Source organism: Vicugna pacos, chromosome 4 (genome assembly GCF_048564905.1).
Source record: "Vicugna pacos chromosome 4, VicPac4, whole genome shotgun sequence".
Lineage (NCBI taxonomy): Eukaryota > Metazoa > Chordata > Mammalia > Artiodactyla > Camelidae > Vicugna > Vicugna pacos.
In genome coordinates, this window is record NC_132990.1 from 56,520,104 (window position 1) to 56,538,766 (window position 18,663).

Consider the following 18,663-nt stretch of genomic DNA (forward strand, 5'->3'; position numbering starts at 1 on the left):
ATAACCATCATCTAATGACTAGTCCCACATTCCAAATTTTCCAAACTGATCCCTAATTATATTTTATGGATTTTTTTCAAACTAGGATCCATGAGGACTCATACATTTTGTTCAGTTGCTACGTTGCTTCTGTCTCTCTTACTCTCCAAAAATCCCCCACGCAAACTTTTTTTTCATGATACACTTTTCAAAGATACTGTGTCAGTTTCCATGAAACTATCCACATCCTGAGTTTGTCTCCTAGTGTCTTTCTGGTGTCGCTGAACTGCTTCCTCAATTACCTGGGTTTCCTCTAACCTAGAAGTCAAGACTAGAAACTTGATTAGATTCACATTAAATATGGCTTCGTGCAAGAAGATGTTGATGGAGACACTGAGGATTCCTTACTCCTTCAGAAAGCACATCATGTCAGGCTGCTCTGTGATTAGTGATGCCAAATTTGATCGCTCCTTTGTAAAGCTCAGATTTTCCCTTTGCAACGAGCAATTAATCTCAACGTGAGCATTTACTAGAAGCTATCATCTGTGTATGCCTACATGCCGGGCACCATGCTAATTTTCTCAGTCTCATAACAATCTCATAAGGTAAAGATAATTCTCTCCATTTAAAGATGAAGAAACCAAGACTGATAGGTTGACACTTTGTGCAAGAAGAGAATCTCTTCCTAACTACATCCCTGACAACACTGATGGATGTACCGGAATGGGGTGGGCAACTGTTTCTGGTTCTTTATCTATTTCTTTGGGTTTGCCAACTAATAATCATGGTTAGATTAAAAATAATAATAATCTTTTCCCAAAATCAGTAGTGGAAGCTTTATGGCTGAAAAATCTTTCAAAATAACTTAACATTTTTAATTTATTAAAGAATTTTCTAGTTTTATTAAAATTCTAAGCAAACTTAAATATGATTGTTTTTGAACAATCTAACAAGCGGAAATTAACTTTTTATTTTACATCTTTACTAATATTAAATCATAATTTCGGAAACCTGTTTTCCCACTTGAATTTGGTGGACAAGGGAGCAGGAACATAGGGGATAAGCCCTTTCCCTCACAGCTAGGAGAACTGTAGGGACAACAGGTAAATCTCCCTCAGGTTTTATTGATGCCAAAAGGATTTCACTGCTGCTGTTACATAAGCATGCTCCATTCTCTTCCATCTTTGGGGGGAAGAGAAAATATTCAACCTTTTAGAGACGACCTTTCTTGCACTTTGCCCTCACATGGACTCTTTCTCCAAAAAGCAGTTCCAGGAATTGTAGCCTCCAAGCCAAGAACACCTGGGGTCCTGGCAGAATGCACGGGGTAGGAGACAGAGGAGGTGTAAGGGGCAACTGCTGGCTGAAAAAGGGGTAACTGCTATCATGTGGGAATTTACATGCTTCATTTAAATTTAATAAAGGTCCTTATACCCAGGTTGGAAAATACCAGAAGAGTCTACCCTCCTGGTCTGCACCTCATCCTTAATTCCCTATAGTCTGGCTTCTGTCACATCAACTTCACTTAAAAGTGTTGAGTCCTTCTATGACTTGCCTCCTTTGTAGCGTTTAATCAGACTGCACACTTCCTTCTCGACCCTCTCTCTTCCCTTACGTTACATTACCTTCCACCCCGTGGCCTTCCTCCTGTTTCTATGATCATTCCTTTGTATCTCTTTTGCCAGGATTCTCCTCCTCTGCCCCTACAGCACACACTGGCAATCCCCTAGGGTCACGTCCTTGGCCATCTTCTCAATTTGCTTGCTCTTTCTGAATGATCTCACCACCCCTGTGGCTTCAACCATGGCTTGTGCTTGGATGAGTCCCAACTCTGACTAGGGGATACAAATCCCACATCTCTCTCCTGGGCAACAGACTCATATGCATGACTTCCTGTGACACAGCGTCACTGGACGTCCCCAGGGAAGCTCAGCGGACCCCGATCTAAACTTAGCATGTTCCCCTCTTCCATCCCCCAACCTGCTCATCCTCCTTTATGCCTCATGTGTGAATGCACCCCCCTCTCAGACTCTTCCAAGCCAGAAATGAGGGATCCATCCTTCACTTCTATACTCCCTCCTGACCCCACATCCTGTAAATCATCAAGTCCCATGCAACTATTACTTAAATTTTTTTTGTCCTTTTCCTTCTTTTCTTACTCATAACCTCTTGCCCTATTCCATTTGGGGGCTGGATTTCTGCAAGTTTTCTAACTGATTTTTCTATCCCAATCTCCGTCCCTTCCCCCATACCCAATACTCTGTCTTCTATGGCCAGGGTATCTACCTGAACTACAAATCTGATTATGTTATTCCCCTATTTAAAACATTTCATGGACCTCTTCTTGCCCTTGGATAAGGTTTGAATTCTTTAACATAGCATAAAAGGCCCTTCATGACCCAGATCCTTCCTCCTTGTCTAGTGTCATGTCTCAGCACTGCTTCTTTTAATCACACTGAAACACATATTCTTGCAATAGAGAATGCCGTCTTTTTTGTTCCTACACTTTGCCCATACCCCTCACTTTTACTGAAGTGTCCTTCCCAACCTTTCATGGCTAACTCACACATGTCCTTCAAGACTAAGCTCAGACGTCATCATATCCAAGGAGCTTAGCAGGTCATTTGTTTTGGCCATTGTCCCATCTACAGATTTATGATGCCAAGTAATTAGACATTCTGCCTATCTTTAGCAATAATTGATTGGCCTTAAAATGTTGGGTCCTTATATTACATGTGTTTACTTAGTGTGTACAAAGAAATTTTGACTCTCTCCTCATTAGCACTTTACTACTTGTTGGTAACAGAGTCCAGCTTTCAACCCAACAGGCCTAGCTGAGCCCTGAAACCATGTTAACTCTTGCCTACACATATCTATGGAAAGCAAAGTGATGCCTACATTTCTAAACCATTTGTCCAGGAAAAACCAACACATACAGCTATAAAGGTTGCGCACTGCAAACATTCACAACAGAACCTATGTTCCAACACCCTTCTCCGGGACAAATGATCACCTGAATCCAGAATGCTACCATAGAATAACTTATGTTCCAACCACATCCGGCAGATTGGGCCACCTTGCATGGTGAGATTACACAGTTTTAGCCTTTGTTGGCATTTCTCTAGTGAATTACATTTTGGTTAGATCATTAGATAGTCCTCTCAGGGATGATCCCTTTGGTCAGCAAGAGGTGGAGATGCATGCGGGGGGAAAAAAAAACTTGCATTTGGGAATCAGCCAGATTCCCAGCCAGATTCTGGGTTTGAATTTTTTGCTTTGCCCATTGCATAGCCCTAAGAAAGCTCTTCAATCTCTTTGACCCTCATTTTCCTTCTTCATTGGACAGTGACACTTAACTTACAGGGAGAGCATAGCACTAAGTTAATATACGTAGACCACCAAGCACTGATCCTGCTCAGTTTATGTCCACTTCTTCTTCCCACCAACCTAAGGGGCTTTGTGGCCCAAGGGGCCATGAATCAAGTGCAACAAGGACACACATCATCTACTGACTAGGCATTTCTGTCTAGGAGCCCACTCGTCTAGACACCTGTAATGTTCACAGTATAAAAGAGTAAAAAGGATATTTGTCAAAAACTCTCTAGTTACATACCCTAGGGTCAGAGAAGAGAAGCTTCCATCAAAATCACTGCCATTTACATTTTTTGGTTTTGCTGGGATTTATTCTTACAACTGCTTACCTGATTATTTACTATTTTTGTTATGTGAATTCTCAACAAATATCTCATTTCTCTCTTTTAGTTGCTACTGTGTCTCTCTTTTCTGATGCTGTTATGAGTGTTGGGATCAATTTGTTGGAGAAATGAGGGACTCTAAAGATTCTCTTGTCTGCAGTAGTTCAAGTTATTTGAAAAAACTCAACACATAGTAGCCCAGGCTAGAGATTTCTGAAGACACATTGTCCACAGGATCAAAGATGGCATTTGGGAACAATAAGTAACAACGTTTCTGGGATTACCTCCTCCATTAACTATCCTTGCATAATTGCATGTATTTGTATATTTATGTGTTTAAATATTTTTATGTATGTATGTATGTATTGAGAAAGCTGGTGGTAGGGCTAGAAGCATGTTTCAATAGTAGATGAAATGTGTTTCCTCTGTGGGGAGAATATCTATCATTCCTTTGGAATTGTGTTCTAGGTGAATCTTTGGACAATTCACTTGGGAAAACATATCAAGGTTTATAATGGTTAAATTTTCCCAGAGGAGCCTATTCCAGTGTCTCCCAGCCCAACCACACTGTCACATGGGAAGACAAAACTGACATACATTAACATCCAAAAGGCTGTGGTCTAGGGAGAAAAAAGAAACCAAGAGACAAAACTGAGAAGCAAGAAAGTTATGTCGGATTTTTCCAGCAAGTTGGATTGCTTATGTCAACTTCAGCCTTGAGTCCACACTTAGCATGAAGAGACAATGAGCTCAGAGGAAAGGAAATGGATTTGCTGGGACGGAGGAAATGAATTGGAATCCCACCCCTAGCACTTTGGCAGGCACTAGGGCTGTTTACAAATAGTCCAGTTCTCTCTCCTGGGCACATGGTCGGATTGAATTTTCCACCCACTTAAAGTTAGCTGTGGTCTAAGTTTGGCCAATGAAACATGAGCACAAGTCAGGTGAGTCACTTCTGAATGGCAGATTTAAGAGTTGGTGAATTCTCTTTTCCTGTTGCCGTGGTGATGGCCAATGCACCAATCATAGCTGCCCTGTCAGTCTGCGTCACAGAGTAAGACCATGATGAGGCAGAGCTGGCCTCCTGGTGGACCCTCAATTCCACACTTAGCATGAGAAGGAAAACCTTTATTATTTGATGTCCCACAGATTTGGGGGTTATTTGTTACTGCCCGGTAATCCAGTCTACCCAGACTGATGCAAGTCCTCTCTGTAGATTATTGAACAAAACTCCTGCTTCTTTCAGCATCAAGTTTCTCATCTCTAAAATGGAGATAACTATAATAATAGCTAATCTCATCAACTCTTCCAAGGATCTAAAATTAGCACATCAACAGTAAATCCTTTTAACAATGGCAAGCGTTATCCTTGCCAGAGTACCCATTACTAAGGATAGAGGAATTTGCCTTCCCAGCATGACTTTAGAACACATTTCTTTCAAGGTTTGTCCTTGGATTAAGGAGAGCAGTCTCAAAAATCACAAAAATCTCCAATGAACTTAATCACCAGACTTTCATTAACAATCAGACTTCACCGCTTAAACATTGCCTAATACAATCAGAGGCTTAAAAAAAAATTATGGTTGAAAGGGTCCAGATCCAAGAGATTTGCATCCCATTGGCCGCCTGGCTAGGAGCTGACAGAGCAGCACAATGTCCCACGAAACTGTCTTTCTGTTCCCCGACCAGAGAGGATATCCTTTGACCTGCTAGAGCTCTGTGATGGCACGTTGAGTATTGAAGTACGCCCCACCAGTGACTCAGGGCATGACCAGGAAGCCTGAGCCTTCCGTGTTGCACAACAAACCATTCCTCTTTACCCCTCCCTACTCTTGGCTTTACTTCTTTACATTAAAGTTGTCTGCCTGTGACCCTTAGCGGCCTGCAAATTCCCAGCTCATCCTCTGTCCCTGGGAGCAGTTCCTGCTACATACATTAGCTTTATTGGATGGTCACCAGATCGAACTTGAAGCATTCCTCATAAATAGGAACTCAACTGTATCCCCAAACTCTTGTACCATTAAAACAGTCTTCTTTCTTCTTTTTCTTACCAGAGCAGAGCTCTTTGGGACTCTTCTCCCCTGCTTCAACTCCCACCCCCTGAAATCAAACAGATTACTCCTGCATCCTCTCCTATGGAGATTAGAAAGGCAATCACCATGTTGACCTTTAATCTTCAACTCTCTTGTGGACTCTGATGTCTAGATTCTTTATCATTTTTGTCAGACTCAGACTCTCGTTTTCATTGTCCCTTTTAAAATATGGTGCACAGACCTATTCTGTCAAGTAGAATGTAATTGCCTTGGTGGCAGAAATAGCATCCATCATGGTAATGGTTGAGTCTTCCCCACCTAATGAAGTTTCAAGCTCATTATGGGGGGCTCCATAAATATGGCTGAATAAATGCATGAGTATAAACGGTACCCCCAGCCATGGTCTCTACCAGTTCATCTGAGACTGCATCTTTTTATCATGACCACAGACTTCCTCTGTTCCCCCAGTTCTCACTGCCACTTCCCTTCCTGTGTGCCCCCACACAGGAAGACATCTGACTGCTCTCTGGGTCTTATCAGAGCAGTAGACTCTGTACATGGAGCTACGCTCAGGCTCATTTTCCTGAGCACTTGGTGCGGCCGCTCCGCTGGACTTGGCCCCACCGCAGTACCCCAGGACCTGTCTCAGAACATGCCCCTCCTTGGGCCACCAGCTGGGAAGGAGGGCCTTACCCCAGCCTAGAAACTTTGATGAGATCTGTTCCTGCTTCCTCCAGGCTCACTTCATGTCACCACCACCCAGCTCCACCCTGCCTCTGGACTTCAATCTCCTGGTTGCCTGAAGATACCATGTTTCTTTCTGCCTCAAGGCCTTTGCACATGCTGTTTCCTCTGCCCTGAAGGTTCTCTTTCTACCCTTTCACTCTCCTTCATCTAGTTAACCCTCCACTCACCCGCACTCAAACATCATCTCCTCAGAGGGGTCGTTCCTGACTCCCAGACTAGAATTGGGTGTTATTTGGTTTTCCCAGCATCACAACTCTTTCCCTCAGTGAATGAATGATAATTTGTAATGACCTGTTTACTTACGTCCATTTCTAAGTTTCATAAGGGCAGGGCAGAGGCCTTATTTATTTTGATCACTGTTGTGTCCCAGTGTCTAAAATAGCACCAAACACACAGTAGGCCCTCAAGAACTATTTGTTGAAAGAATGAGTCAGCATTTTTCTCCTTCACTAAACTCAAAAATTCCATGAGGACATACAGCGTTATTTTTGTAGATCACTGTATGCCTAAGGACCTAAACAGAAGCAGGCACAAACTATGTACTCAACAACAGTGAATAAATAAGGAAGAAAAACAAGACAAAGAGGGGGAACAGGAGGCAGAGACGAAACTAGCAACAGGGTCCCCTTTACCCTCCAAAGTGTGTCAGTTTGGCCAATAAATTATATGGTCATCATAGTTATGTCTCATAATGTTTCAATGATTTTTTTTAGGTCATAAAGCAAGGGATGTAAGAGAGATTAGGACTTGGAAGTTTGCCATGACTCTAGAGAAGTCACAAGGCAGTCAGAGAGCCAGATAAGACAGTTCAAACTCTGGTGGTTCCAGAGGCGTCTCGAGGAGTCTCAGGGGTGCCCTGAGTCCCCAGTGGGCTCCATCTGTCCAAGTGCTTGTGGGAGGCTCAGAGCTGGGCTTACTTTCTTTGTTACATTAGTGGAAAAATCAAAATATCACCTAAACATTTCCCTACCCCATCACACACATACTTAGACACGTTCTTACACACAAACACGGAGTTCGTTAGTGATGGGCGAAAGCAGAGAACAGAAGTATGTGATTTTTATAGTTTCTCAAATCTCCAAAATTCAGGGCTTCTGACTTCAAACTTCCCATCTCGTTCATAGTCCCCAGGTGGAACCTGATGGAAGTCTTGAAAGAGGTATGTTTGAGCACAGGTCTAAAGGAGTAAAAGCTACTCTGCTTCATTTCTCTATTTCACCTTACAGCAAAGTTTTCAAAGTTGAAATTCTGTGTTAGTTTGTTATCGAGTTTAATAGAAAACAGAGTTAACTTCTAACCTTTAGGTTCTGGAAATCAACATAGGTTTTAGAGTCCAAAATCTGTGTCCCAGCATCCAATAAATTTCTTTTCCAAAACATCTTATCACCCTGAATTTCTCTGTCTATGGATTGTAATGATGGGTTCCAGTAGCTGGGGTGCACAGAGTCACTTAGACCCAACCCTTTCCACATCCTCATGTGAATTTCTAGGCACACTTAACTGGAGCAGATACTTTCAGTGCCCACACACACGCACACACCTTACCAATGTATCTCAGTTTCTTTGAATATATATATATTCAAATTATACCACAGTGTACATTTCTTATAGGAATGGATGTTGCCACTCTTCATATATGGATATGGTCCAGCAAACATATAGATGGACAGAGATAGAGATTTAGGAATATTTGCATATTCATATAGGAATATATCTACTCATTCTTTCCTTTATCCAACAAATACATACCGAATGTCTCTGTGAGTCACGTGCTGTTCTAGATGCTTGGACTATATCGTGAAACACACCAGACGAGTATCCTTGTCTCTCCTGGAAATTACATTCCAGTGGGGATGGCGGGAGGAGATTAAGAAGTAAACACAGTACATAAATCATACGATCTATTAGAGGGTAAATGGTACAGTGGACTAAGAGGAGAAATATGGCTGGAGTGGGTGGGTTGCAACTTGAAACCGAGTGATAGAAGGGTTATGTAGATTTCACTGAGAAGCTGATGTCTGAACAAAGGCTTACCAAAAGTGAGAGAACAGTCCATGTAATGGCTGCTGGGAAGGGTTTTCCAGTTACAACCAGTGTGAAGACCGTGAGGTGAGAATGCACCTGACATCATGGAATAGCAAGGAGTATCTTGAAATACAAGGATGGAGGGAGAGACAATTATAGGGAATATAGTCAGAGAGGTGATGGAAACCAGAATCTGTAAAGCACGCAGATATCATGCACACGTGTTGTGCGTGCGTGTAGCGCACACACACAAACATATCTTTTTTTAGTCCTAAATGCGTTTTAGACTTGTGTATATCTTTGCTGTCTAAATATCTGTTATACACATACAGAGAGATATAAATAGCATTCATGGATTTGTGGAACACAGCTCACCTGATCACGTCTATATATGCTTTACCTATGATACCAGATGTGCGGTCACGTCCGTAGAGTGCAGTTGAGTGTACCCGTGACTTTATGGATTGTAGTGATGCTGCATATGCATGTGTACATGTGTACTTAAACACTGCACTAATGCCCATGTCCACAAATAGCCATGTGTCACCACCAACGACAGGAAAAGTCCCCCAGGTGTTTAATTATGTGAACTGTGTGAATTCGTGGGCTTTCTCTGCAGGCACCTGGCGGAAGACAGGGACCTACATCATTCCTCATGACCGTCCTTCCTCACGAGAGAACCCTGCCCCAAGGCAGAAAGGGACAAGCAGACAGGTTTTAAAGACAGTGAGTCTTGAGTCACAAGACTGAAGAAGACAGCAACACCATGAGCGTCTGTGCAAAACGCAAGGTTCTCTGACATCAATAAAGTATTGACCCAATTCTGGTACCCAGTCATTTACTGTGGGAATTAGTAAGTGCCAGCCTGTTCTGCTAGAGACCTTTTCCTTCCTTTCTTATTCTTTTTCTTCAACTTGTTGCAGACGAATAAATTGCTGAGACGCATCAATTTTAATTTGAGATTTTATTCTTAAAAAGCTTGGTATATGGGGTGAGATGTAAGGTTGGTTTTTTTTTTTTTCTATTTTCCATACTTGCCAGAGTTGTAAACCTAAGGCCAAGTTAATTAAAGTCAATGGAGAGTTTTTTTTTTATTAAACTTTCTCTTTCTATTGATTTTTCCCTCTCATACAAAGAGTACAGACTTAGTCCTCAAAATCAAAAAACACTGTAGAGCAAAGAAACGGAATAACCTGGCTCCCAAGATGATTTACAAACTCCAACACAGGATTTCAGAGCTGGCTAGGATTTCAGAGGTGGCTAAACTGGCAAGATGTTGAGAAACTCGGTCAGCTAAGGACAGACAGACCCAGCTGTGCGCCAGCTGAAGTCTGTGAGGCCAAACTCCCAGGTACATTTGGCTCCTAAAAGCTATGTTGGTTTCTGCGTGGTGCAAACATCTGGACCATTGCAACAGCCTCCTAATTTTCATTCCCACTTTCGGTCTATTCCCTCCAATCCGTTTTCCATCCAGGAGCTAAATGCATCTTCCCAAGGCACAGTTCTGATGATATCATTTATAGGCTTAACACTTTTTAGTGGCTTCCTCTAACCAAGTATCTGAAAACTGCAGCCCGTAGGATAAACCCAGACCACCGCCTATTTTGGTCAATTAAGTCTGATTGGAACATAGCCATGCTCTTTTGTCTGTGTATCATCTACGGCTGCCTTCACACCACAACCCCAGAGAAGAATAGCTGTGGTAGAGACCATATCTCCTTCGCAGGCTAAAACATTTACTGTTTTATTAAGTTTTTTTAAAAAAGGGTTTTCTGATCCCTGCTTTAACCCATCAAATGAGAACCATGATCTCAGTCTAGCATTTAAGACCTTCCAAGCAATTACCCCAAGTTGGCCTTCCACTTTAATTACTATTCCCCCTTTTAACATAGCCCATGTTGGAGTCATTAGGGACCACTCGGTGCTTCCCAAACACTCAGGGGCGGAGTTAGATTGCTCCATGTCCATTTCCACTTTTTCTGGTTACAGCATTTGAGTTTTCCTTGGAAAACGGCTCTTCTTCAGCTCTTAGTCTTTGTGGTTCTCGGAGGGTAATCTCACCCCCAGCCCCAGTAAAGAATAATGACAAGACCTTGCAATTAGAGTATTCTATTCTTTCTATAATAATTGATTCTGAAATCTGCATGTGGCTGAAGCTATACCAATGGGGTATAATACTGGTGTATAATTATTTCTCAAACTATTGAGAAAGAAAAACTTTTTTTTTTCCCCCACCAGGGCTCTTGAGTCTGTCAACTGTAACTAATACTGGGTAGGAGATGACTTGAGAATGAAGTCAATACAGAGAGAAGCAGAGCCAAGAAATGGAGAATTTGGTCCCAGTGGTGTATTTTAGGCACCTGGTTCAAACTATACCTGAAGCTAGATCCTAAAATACTTTTCATTTACAGAAAACAATAAGGTCTCTTTTTGGTCTTGAGAAGTTTGAATAGGTTTCTATCACTTGTAATCCAAATAGCACTGCTATAAACACTCCTCCTGTTCCCTAACTATATATCATTGCTCTGTCTCCTCCCTCTATTTTAAATGCCTTCTTCCCAGTTCTCCCTGACCACATTTTATCTTGCTTTAAAGACCTAGCTCTTCAAATTAGTTCCCTCCGGATATATGCTGAGGAATGGGATTGCTGGATCCTATGGTGAGTCTATTTTTAGTTTTTTGAGGAATCTCCATATTACTTTCCATAACAGCTACATCAAGCTACATTCCCACAAGCAGTGTAGGAGGGTTCCCTTTTTCCCACATCCTCTCCAGCATTTATCATCTGTGGACTCTTGACAGATAACCATTCTGCTTGGTGTGAGATGATACCTCATTGTAGTTTTAGCAGTACTATATACAATAGCCAAGATATGGAAGCAACCTAAATGTCCATCAACAGATGACTGGATAAAGACATTGTGGTATATTTATACAATGGAATACTACTCAGCCACAAAAAAGAATAAAATAATGCCATTTGCAGCAACATCGATGGACCAAGTGAAGTAAGCCAGAAAGAGAAAGAAAAATACCATACGATATCACTCATATGTGGAATCTTAAAAAAAACAAAAGAAAAAAGAGGACACTAATGAACTCATCTACAAAACAGAAACAGACGCGCAGACATAGTAAACAATCTTATGGTTACCAGGGGAAAGGGGGTGGGAAGGGATAAACTTGGGAGTTGGAGATTTGCAAATGTTAACAAATGAAAAAATATAAAATGAATATATGTACGTATATGCATGACTGGGACATTATGCTGTACACCAGAAATTGACACATTGTAATTGACTGTACTTCAATTAAAAAAAAAGACCTATCTCAAACCTCATTTCTTTAAAATCTCTCCCAACCTCTCAATGAAATACAGTCTCTTACTTTGAGCTCCATAGCTTAATTCTACCTTTCTTATCATCTAGCACCATGCTCTGTACCTTGTACTAAGTACATGAAAATGTTTGTTGAATAAATAAAGTCCTGGTGTGGAGTGAGTCTTTAAATTATTATATTTGAGATGAGGGTGTGAGGACATGGGAAATGCTTCAGACTGAAGCATATTTTCATCTGAACTCATAAACCAGCTCTGATATTTTAGTAGTATTACATGTTCAGAAATGTTGCAAGAGCACAATGAGATTCTGTATCTTCTTCACCCAGACCTCTCAGTTGTCAACCTTTGGCTGTATATTTTTGTTCCCCACACTCCACACACATAAATTATTTTTGTTCTTTCTTTGTCCCTTACAAGCAATATATATATCCCCAAAACAGACACAAACCCTTTCCAACAAAACCCAGGGAACCCATCCAACTCAGGTGATCAACATCAATATGGCGCCACAGTATACAGGCCCCATTCCATTGTTACTCTCTCAACAATGTCTCTTTTTCACTTTGTGGTCTAAAATCCAATTCAGTATCATGCACTGCACTTAGCTGTTATGTCTCTTGAGTTCCTCCATCCTTTCCAGTCTCTTGAACTTGACAGGATGGCAAGCTTTTCACTTCATAGGATGTCTCTCAATCTGGGTCCATCTAACGTCTCCTGATGACCAGACCCAGGCATGTATTTTTGGCAGCAAAGCTCTGTTCCTCATGTTATATTCCATGGGGAGGAACTAATGTCACTCCACCCAACCCGAAACGATGCCAAACCTTGATCACCTGGTCAAACTGCTTTCTGCCAGATCTCTCCAAGCTACAGTCACCACATTTATCTTTGTGACTGATATTTTATAGCAAGATATCCCAAACTAGCCAATATCCTATACTTCAACAGCCTCCACCCATCTGCTATAGCATGTGTTAATAATTTCTGCCTGAAACAGCCACCACCACCATGATGGTTGTCAAATGAGGATTTTCTACATCCCTTATCCCCACTACATCTATCATTTATTAGTTGGTACTTAACTACAAGGAAGAGCTTTCTCTTCCCTCTCTCCCTCTCTTTCTCCTTCTCTCTCTCTCTCCACTATATACCCTATAATTCCTATTTTCTGCAACAGGAGGCAATCTGTTACAATCATTTATTTTAATGTCTTAAGTTGCCCTAGATTTGGTCAGCAGGAGCCCTTGATTCTGAAATCCTTTTGACTTGTCCCCATATTCTTCGAGCACTTCCCTACTCTCTGTTGCCAAAAATTAGGAGCTCTTGTTACACTTTTCTTGCCCCAGCTCTGGAGTCAACCTTTTTTTCCCAAGGATCCTTGGTTGCATTTAGTGAAAAGTTCTATTTGGAAAGCAAGATATGGTAGCCTCATGTGCTCATTGCTACTGGAATGGCATTGCTTCTAGAACTTTTAGCAGTCAGAGGTAAGAAATTCGTGTACATGTATACATGTAATACAGACATTAACACAGGTACATACAGATAGTTACACACATCTATGTCTATTTCTATATGTGGTAGATAGGTATTTCAAAATGCAGCTATAAGTTTACTCTAATAGCTCTGATTCCAACCTAACATCTCGGGTTTCTTTCTAGACTTCCCTTTTCCATATTTATAAATTTCTTTTCTGATTATGCTCAGTATTGATGCTGATATTAAAAAAAAAACTTGAGAGCAAGAATTTTTCTTGCCTTTGTATTTCACCAGAGAGCTGCAAATGTGTTCAAGATGCAGAAACTCAATAAATCGGCGCTGTCCTTTAGCGCCTGGGTCATGTAAAACCTTGGCTTTAGTAGTAAGACTACTGACTGGAGAACTTTTCAGGAAATCGGGAGGCTAGTTGTCTGCCTCGCTGTCTAACTCTCTACCTGGCAATAGACCCTCTTTAATTGGCCTCACAGTCTCCTTAAAATGAGAACTGAAGAAACATTCTCAAAGTCTCTCTGAGGCTCTCCAGAGACAGGTGCTATATAAATACAAAGAGTAATCATGGCTGCTGTGTGGAAAAATTTCTCCATCGGTCTTGTTCTACAATAGACGGAGGATGTTTTCCAGGATCCCTGCTCTTCTCAGGCTGCTAAACAGGTAAGGCGGCTGCAGATGGCGTAAGTCAAAATGAGTTACAAACAACCCTCAACTTCCATATTTTTTCTCTTTCATTTATTCTGCTTAAGAAAAATACAGGGAATACACGTGAACTTCTGTTGTTACTTAAAAGGGGTCAAACTTTCGATTCTGGGGTCAGGTGGGGCGTGCTGTCTGGGGTGAAACAGATGAGTAGAAATGTCCGGGAAGCCTCAATCCAAAGATCTGCTCTCTTTGTCTTTTCTTCAGCTTTGAGGACACAGAAAATGATTCTCTCTTGCTAAGTCCCTTCATTCGGAAGGAGGAAATTGGCTAAGTCCTGAAGTTTTCCATAAATGGATCAAGTGACTTTATCAGCATCGCATCAGGCAACATGAGTAGGATCAGGACTCAAGCAGAGATTGCTACTCTCCCCATTCATCTAATAGCTGCCTTGTGGCCCCCAGGTGTAGGTTTCATAGGTCACGATTATCCATCACTGGCTGTATTTCAGTCCACCAAACCTAGAGACATGCATAGACATGATCTCTATTTCTAGCCCTTCCTAGGCTCACACAGAATAGCCAACATGGAAAAGCCTTCAGAGATCTTCTTGTGTGATTTCCTCATTTTATAGGTAAGAACACAAAGGTGAGAAGATTTGTCCAAAATGAGTTCTACTCTCCTGTGCTTTACCTCCTCTCCCTTGTATTTGTTTGCCCGCATTTAAAAGCTCTATCTTGGTTAGAGGTCAGCTCTGGATTTAGTTACCTTTCCAGATATCGCATTTCCTCCAAATTTTTATGACTCAAAGGAAATGCTACCCCAAGCCTTTCCTCTCACTCAGTCTTACGCTGCATGCATGGAGCACACAGGCATGTGGCATAGTACAAAGTGCACTAAAATGACTCTAATCCTGGCTCTGCCACCAACCAGCTGGATGCCGTTGGGCAGGTCCCTTGGACTCTCCGAGCCTCAGTTTCCTCATCTGTGAGATGAAGGTGTTGAATTAAAATATCCATTTGTGCCACAAACAAACATTGAACAAAACAGAAATGCCCTCTCCAGCTACCTAGCTGATCTGGTGCATGACATTAGGTAAGGTACCAAATCTATCATGAATTCAGTTTTTGCAACTGTATGGTGGAAGTACCTATTTCATCACTTTGTTGTGAGGATTAAGGGAGGACCAGGTAAATTACCTATAACAGTAACTAACATATATGGCCAGCTCTCAAAAATAGCTCATTGCTTTTGTTATTGTAACTGTCATCATCATCATTATTGCTGTTTCTTCTCTTCTCTCAATCTTTTTTTTTTCTTCTCTCAATCTTGACTCATGCTGTTTCCTCTGCTTGACTTGGGGTTCCTCTCATCTCTTAATCTAGATCCTACCTAGCTTTCAAGACCCAGTTCAAATCTCTTCCACCAAGCCCTCCCTGATGGTCTCCAACTGCTTCCCTCAAGCCCTCACCCATGGAACTCTGACATGACAACTTTATTTGAACATCATGTGTCCACATATTATCTCTCCGTCTAGGCTCCTTGAGAGCAGCGTTTCCATCTGACTCATCTTTGAATCCAAGTGCCTAGCACAGAACCAGTACCTTGTAGGGAAGTAGTAAATATTTATTGAATGAGTGAGGTATAACATTGCTTAAATAGCAGGTCTACATTGGTTGTATGAACAGTTGCATTGATTTTACATCCCAGAGATTTTTTGCCTGACTGTTGTTAATAAAACAACTGAAGATGTAGATCAAAAAAATCTACATTAGTGATGCTAAATGTCAGTTCTTAGGTCTATTTAATCTAAATTATCTTTGGAGATCTTTAAATACCTAAGACCTGGTGCCCACCTCCTAAACATTCTGACTCAGGAGATCTTGGTGTGAGTGGAGGAAAGTCCTAAATCTTTCTTTTCAAAAGGTATCACAATGATTATGACATGGAACCAGAATGGAAATGTTCAAATGTCTATTATGTCTTAACCACTTTCCCAAATTTTCTCCCCCAACGCCTGTTTAATTTAAATACATGACCATATAGCCTGAAAGGTTTTTTTTTTGTTGCTCTTTTTATGTTCATCACAATCAATATTTTCTGTCCACATTGAGGGTCGTCAATGAATGAGACATTCATTAAGAGTGAGCATATTGGAAAGATGCGATGTTCTAAATGGCAAGAGATGCAAATTCTAGAATACACTAAGCCAAATAGGTATGAATTTGAATAACCTACTTGGCCTCTCTGGGTTTTAATTTCTCCACTTTTAAAAGCAGAGCAGTTATTATAATGGCAGCATGAAGCTAGCTTGGAGATCTTGGGGTCAGCTTGGCTATTCAGCATTAATGAATGATGCCTGACTTTGCTAGATACAACTCTGTCATAAATGAAAACATTTTAAGGGTATCATGGAAGCAGACTGGGAAAACATTGGTTTTGGCAATGACTTTAGAAGGGCAGGAGGTTTGCTTCACTGTCTGGAAGTAGAATCAACAGCTTTGTGTATAAACTGTGCTCTGAGCCACAGAATTCCAAAAGCCCACTCTGGGACCCCTTTATGGTATAGGGGTTGGAGAAGTGCTAATGGTAATTCACGTCCAACCATCTCTATCAGCTACAGCCCTTTTGGTTGCAAGTGACAAGAGACACAACTCAAATTATTTTAGGCTAAAAGAACTTGCAGCTGAGCTTTGGGAATAGCCGGACTTAAAAACTCCCATGTTGGAAAAGCTCCCCATCCCTTGTCTCTGCTGCTCTCTGGATATTACCCATGTGTGCTCAGCCAGCTGCCTCCAGACAGCAGGCATCATGACTGATACTTCTACGTTCAGCTTTGCTTACCAAAGACAGACTGTCTGTTTCCTTGTTCCAACTTGGAAATTCCTGGGGAAGGACCTGGTCTGGCTTGGATCACGGGCCCACATCCTGAACCAATCATCCAAGACCGTGGAAAACAAGCACTCTTGAGTGTCAACTCCGATGAATGTTGCAAAGTTTAAGTAAGAGGGGAAGCAATTTCCCCCTAAAGGGGGTGCTACTCCCAGAAAAAGAATGGGTGCTGGGAAGGCCAAACAATCAGTGTCCACTGCACTGCCCGACAGACACTTAGGTGGATGTGTAAGACGAGCATTGTCAGCTAGCCAGCTCTGCGGAATCGAACATCATGAAACACATCTCTGTTCTCTCGCCAGCTAGCTGTGTGACCTTGGGCCACATTCATCATTCGTCTCTCTGCATTGGGATTACTTATATGGGTGACTATCTTCTCTACTTGACCAGGGTTGTTTCGAGATCAGACCGCAGGTATTATCGTACTAACATCTGCAGGACCCAGTACAAAGTCTGGTCTGGAATAATTACCTAACGTTATGTTGTGGGATTTTTTTTTTAATTAAAAAAATTTTTTATTATTTATTTATTTATTTTAATGGAGGCACTGGGGATTAAACTCAGGACCTTGTGCAAGCTAAGCACGTGCTCTACCACTGAGCTATACCTACCACCCTGCCGTGGGTTTTTTGTTTTAACCATGTACAAGCTAAGTTTTTGATGCAGCTTACTGAGATATTTACAACAATTATATATACTTTTAATAAAGAAAATAAGGTGAAGGGAATATAAACAAATGGGAAGAAAAGATAAATCTAAGTGCATACCATAAAATCCTGTTACAAGGCAATGATGACACATTTGCCTTGAAGCTTCCTAGCAGTCGGAATAAAGATGGAGGATAGAGACATTCTATAATTAGGGCTGCCAGATATTGCAAAAAAAAAAATCATAATAATAGGATGCCAAGTTAAATTTGAATTTCTGTTTTTTAAAAAATGGATCACTTTAGTATAAGTTGTTTCATCTGATATTTGGGACATACTTGTGCAAAAAAATTTATTGTTCATCAAAAAGTCAACTTTCTCTGGGTTTCCTGTGTCTTACCTGGCAATATGAACTATAATAATGCTTTCCATGCCCAAAGCAACAAACCAGTTGCTCAGGTGAAATAGGGTTTTCCCCAACACCAGATTTCCCCTAGTAAAGTTCCTAATAGAGGAGATTAATGAGGTGCTTAATGCTGCTTAATTAGCTGAGCTCCCCCAAGCTCTCCTGGTCTTGGTTTTCCCCTCTGTACAATGCAGGAATTTGACTCCAGGATCTATAAGTTTCCTCCTGGCACCAACACCTTATGATTGTTCCAGGCTGTGATTTTCCATGCCTGGGCTGTGCTTTTTGACTAGAACAGCCCTGTTGGAACCAAAGGCTACTGACCAGAGCACTTTGATTTTGTTGAGCTCTTTACTTTACCCAGGAAGCTGACTACAGCCGTGCTCTGATTCCCCCAAAGCTTTCATTGTGACTCCAGCTGGTGGCTCCAGCACCCACCCTTGAAGAGACCAGAGACAACTTCCCCTTTCTCTTTCATTGTACGCGTGCATTTCACTATGGAACCCGTGCGCCCAGCAGTGGCTGCTGCTCTCCTGAGGAAAGGTTAACTGAAGGCTGGAGTATGTGTACTTCTAAGGAAGCACAGAGGACTCAGGGAAACAAAGCAACTTATCCCAGGTGGCGAGGCCAGTAGTCACTGAGCAACAGCTCACATCCAAATTCGACAGCCTTTCCACCATATAATGCTGTCTTATAAAAAAGTTAACAGCAGAGGAGAGGGTGCAGAGAAAAGGGAACCCTCCTACACTGCTAGTGGGAATGTAGTTTGA

At 41.6% G+C, this 18,663-nt stretch overlaps 2 long non-coding RNA genes across 2 annotated transcripts in view; one reads left to right on the top strand and one right to left on the bottom strand.

Annotated features, from left to right (window-relative positions):
* The window catches only part of LOC140696116 (uncharacterized), a 32,666-nt gene extending 23,384 nt beyond the window's left edge, over window positions 1–9,282 (top strand). Inside the window, exon 3 of the long non-coding RNA XR_012072153.1 lies at window positions 9,098–9,282. This is a non-coding gene — a long non-coding RNA (uncharacterized lncRNA). The remainder of the gene's footprint in view (window positions 1–9,097) is intronic.
* The window catches only part of LOC116280330 (uncharacterized), a 284,498-nt gene that overhangs the window by 214,981 nt on the left and 50,854 nt on the right, over window positions 1–18,663 (bottom strand). The window lies entirely within an intron of this gene.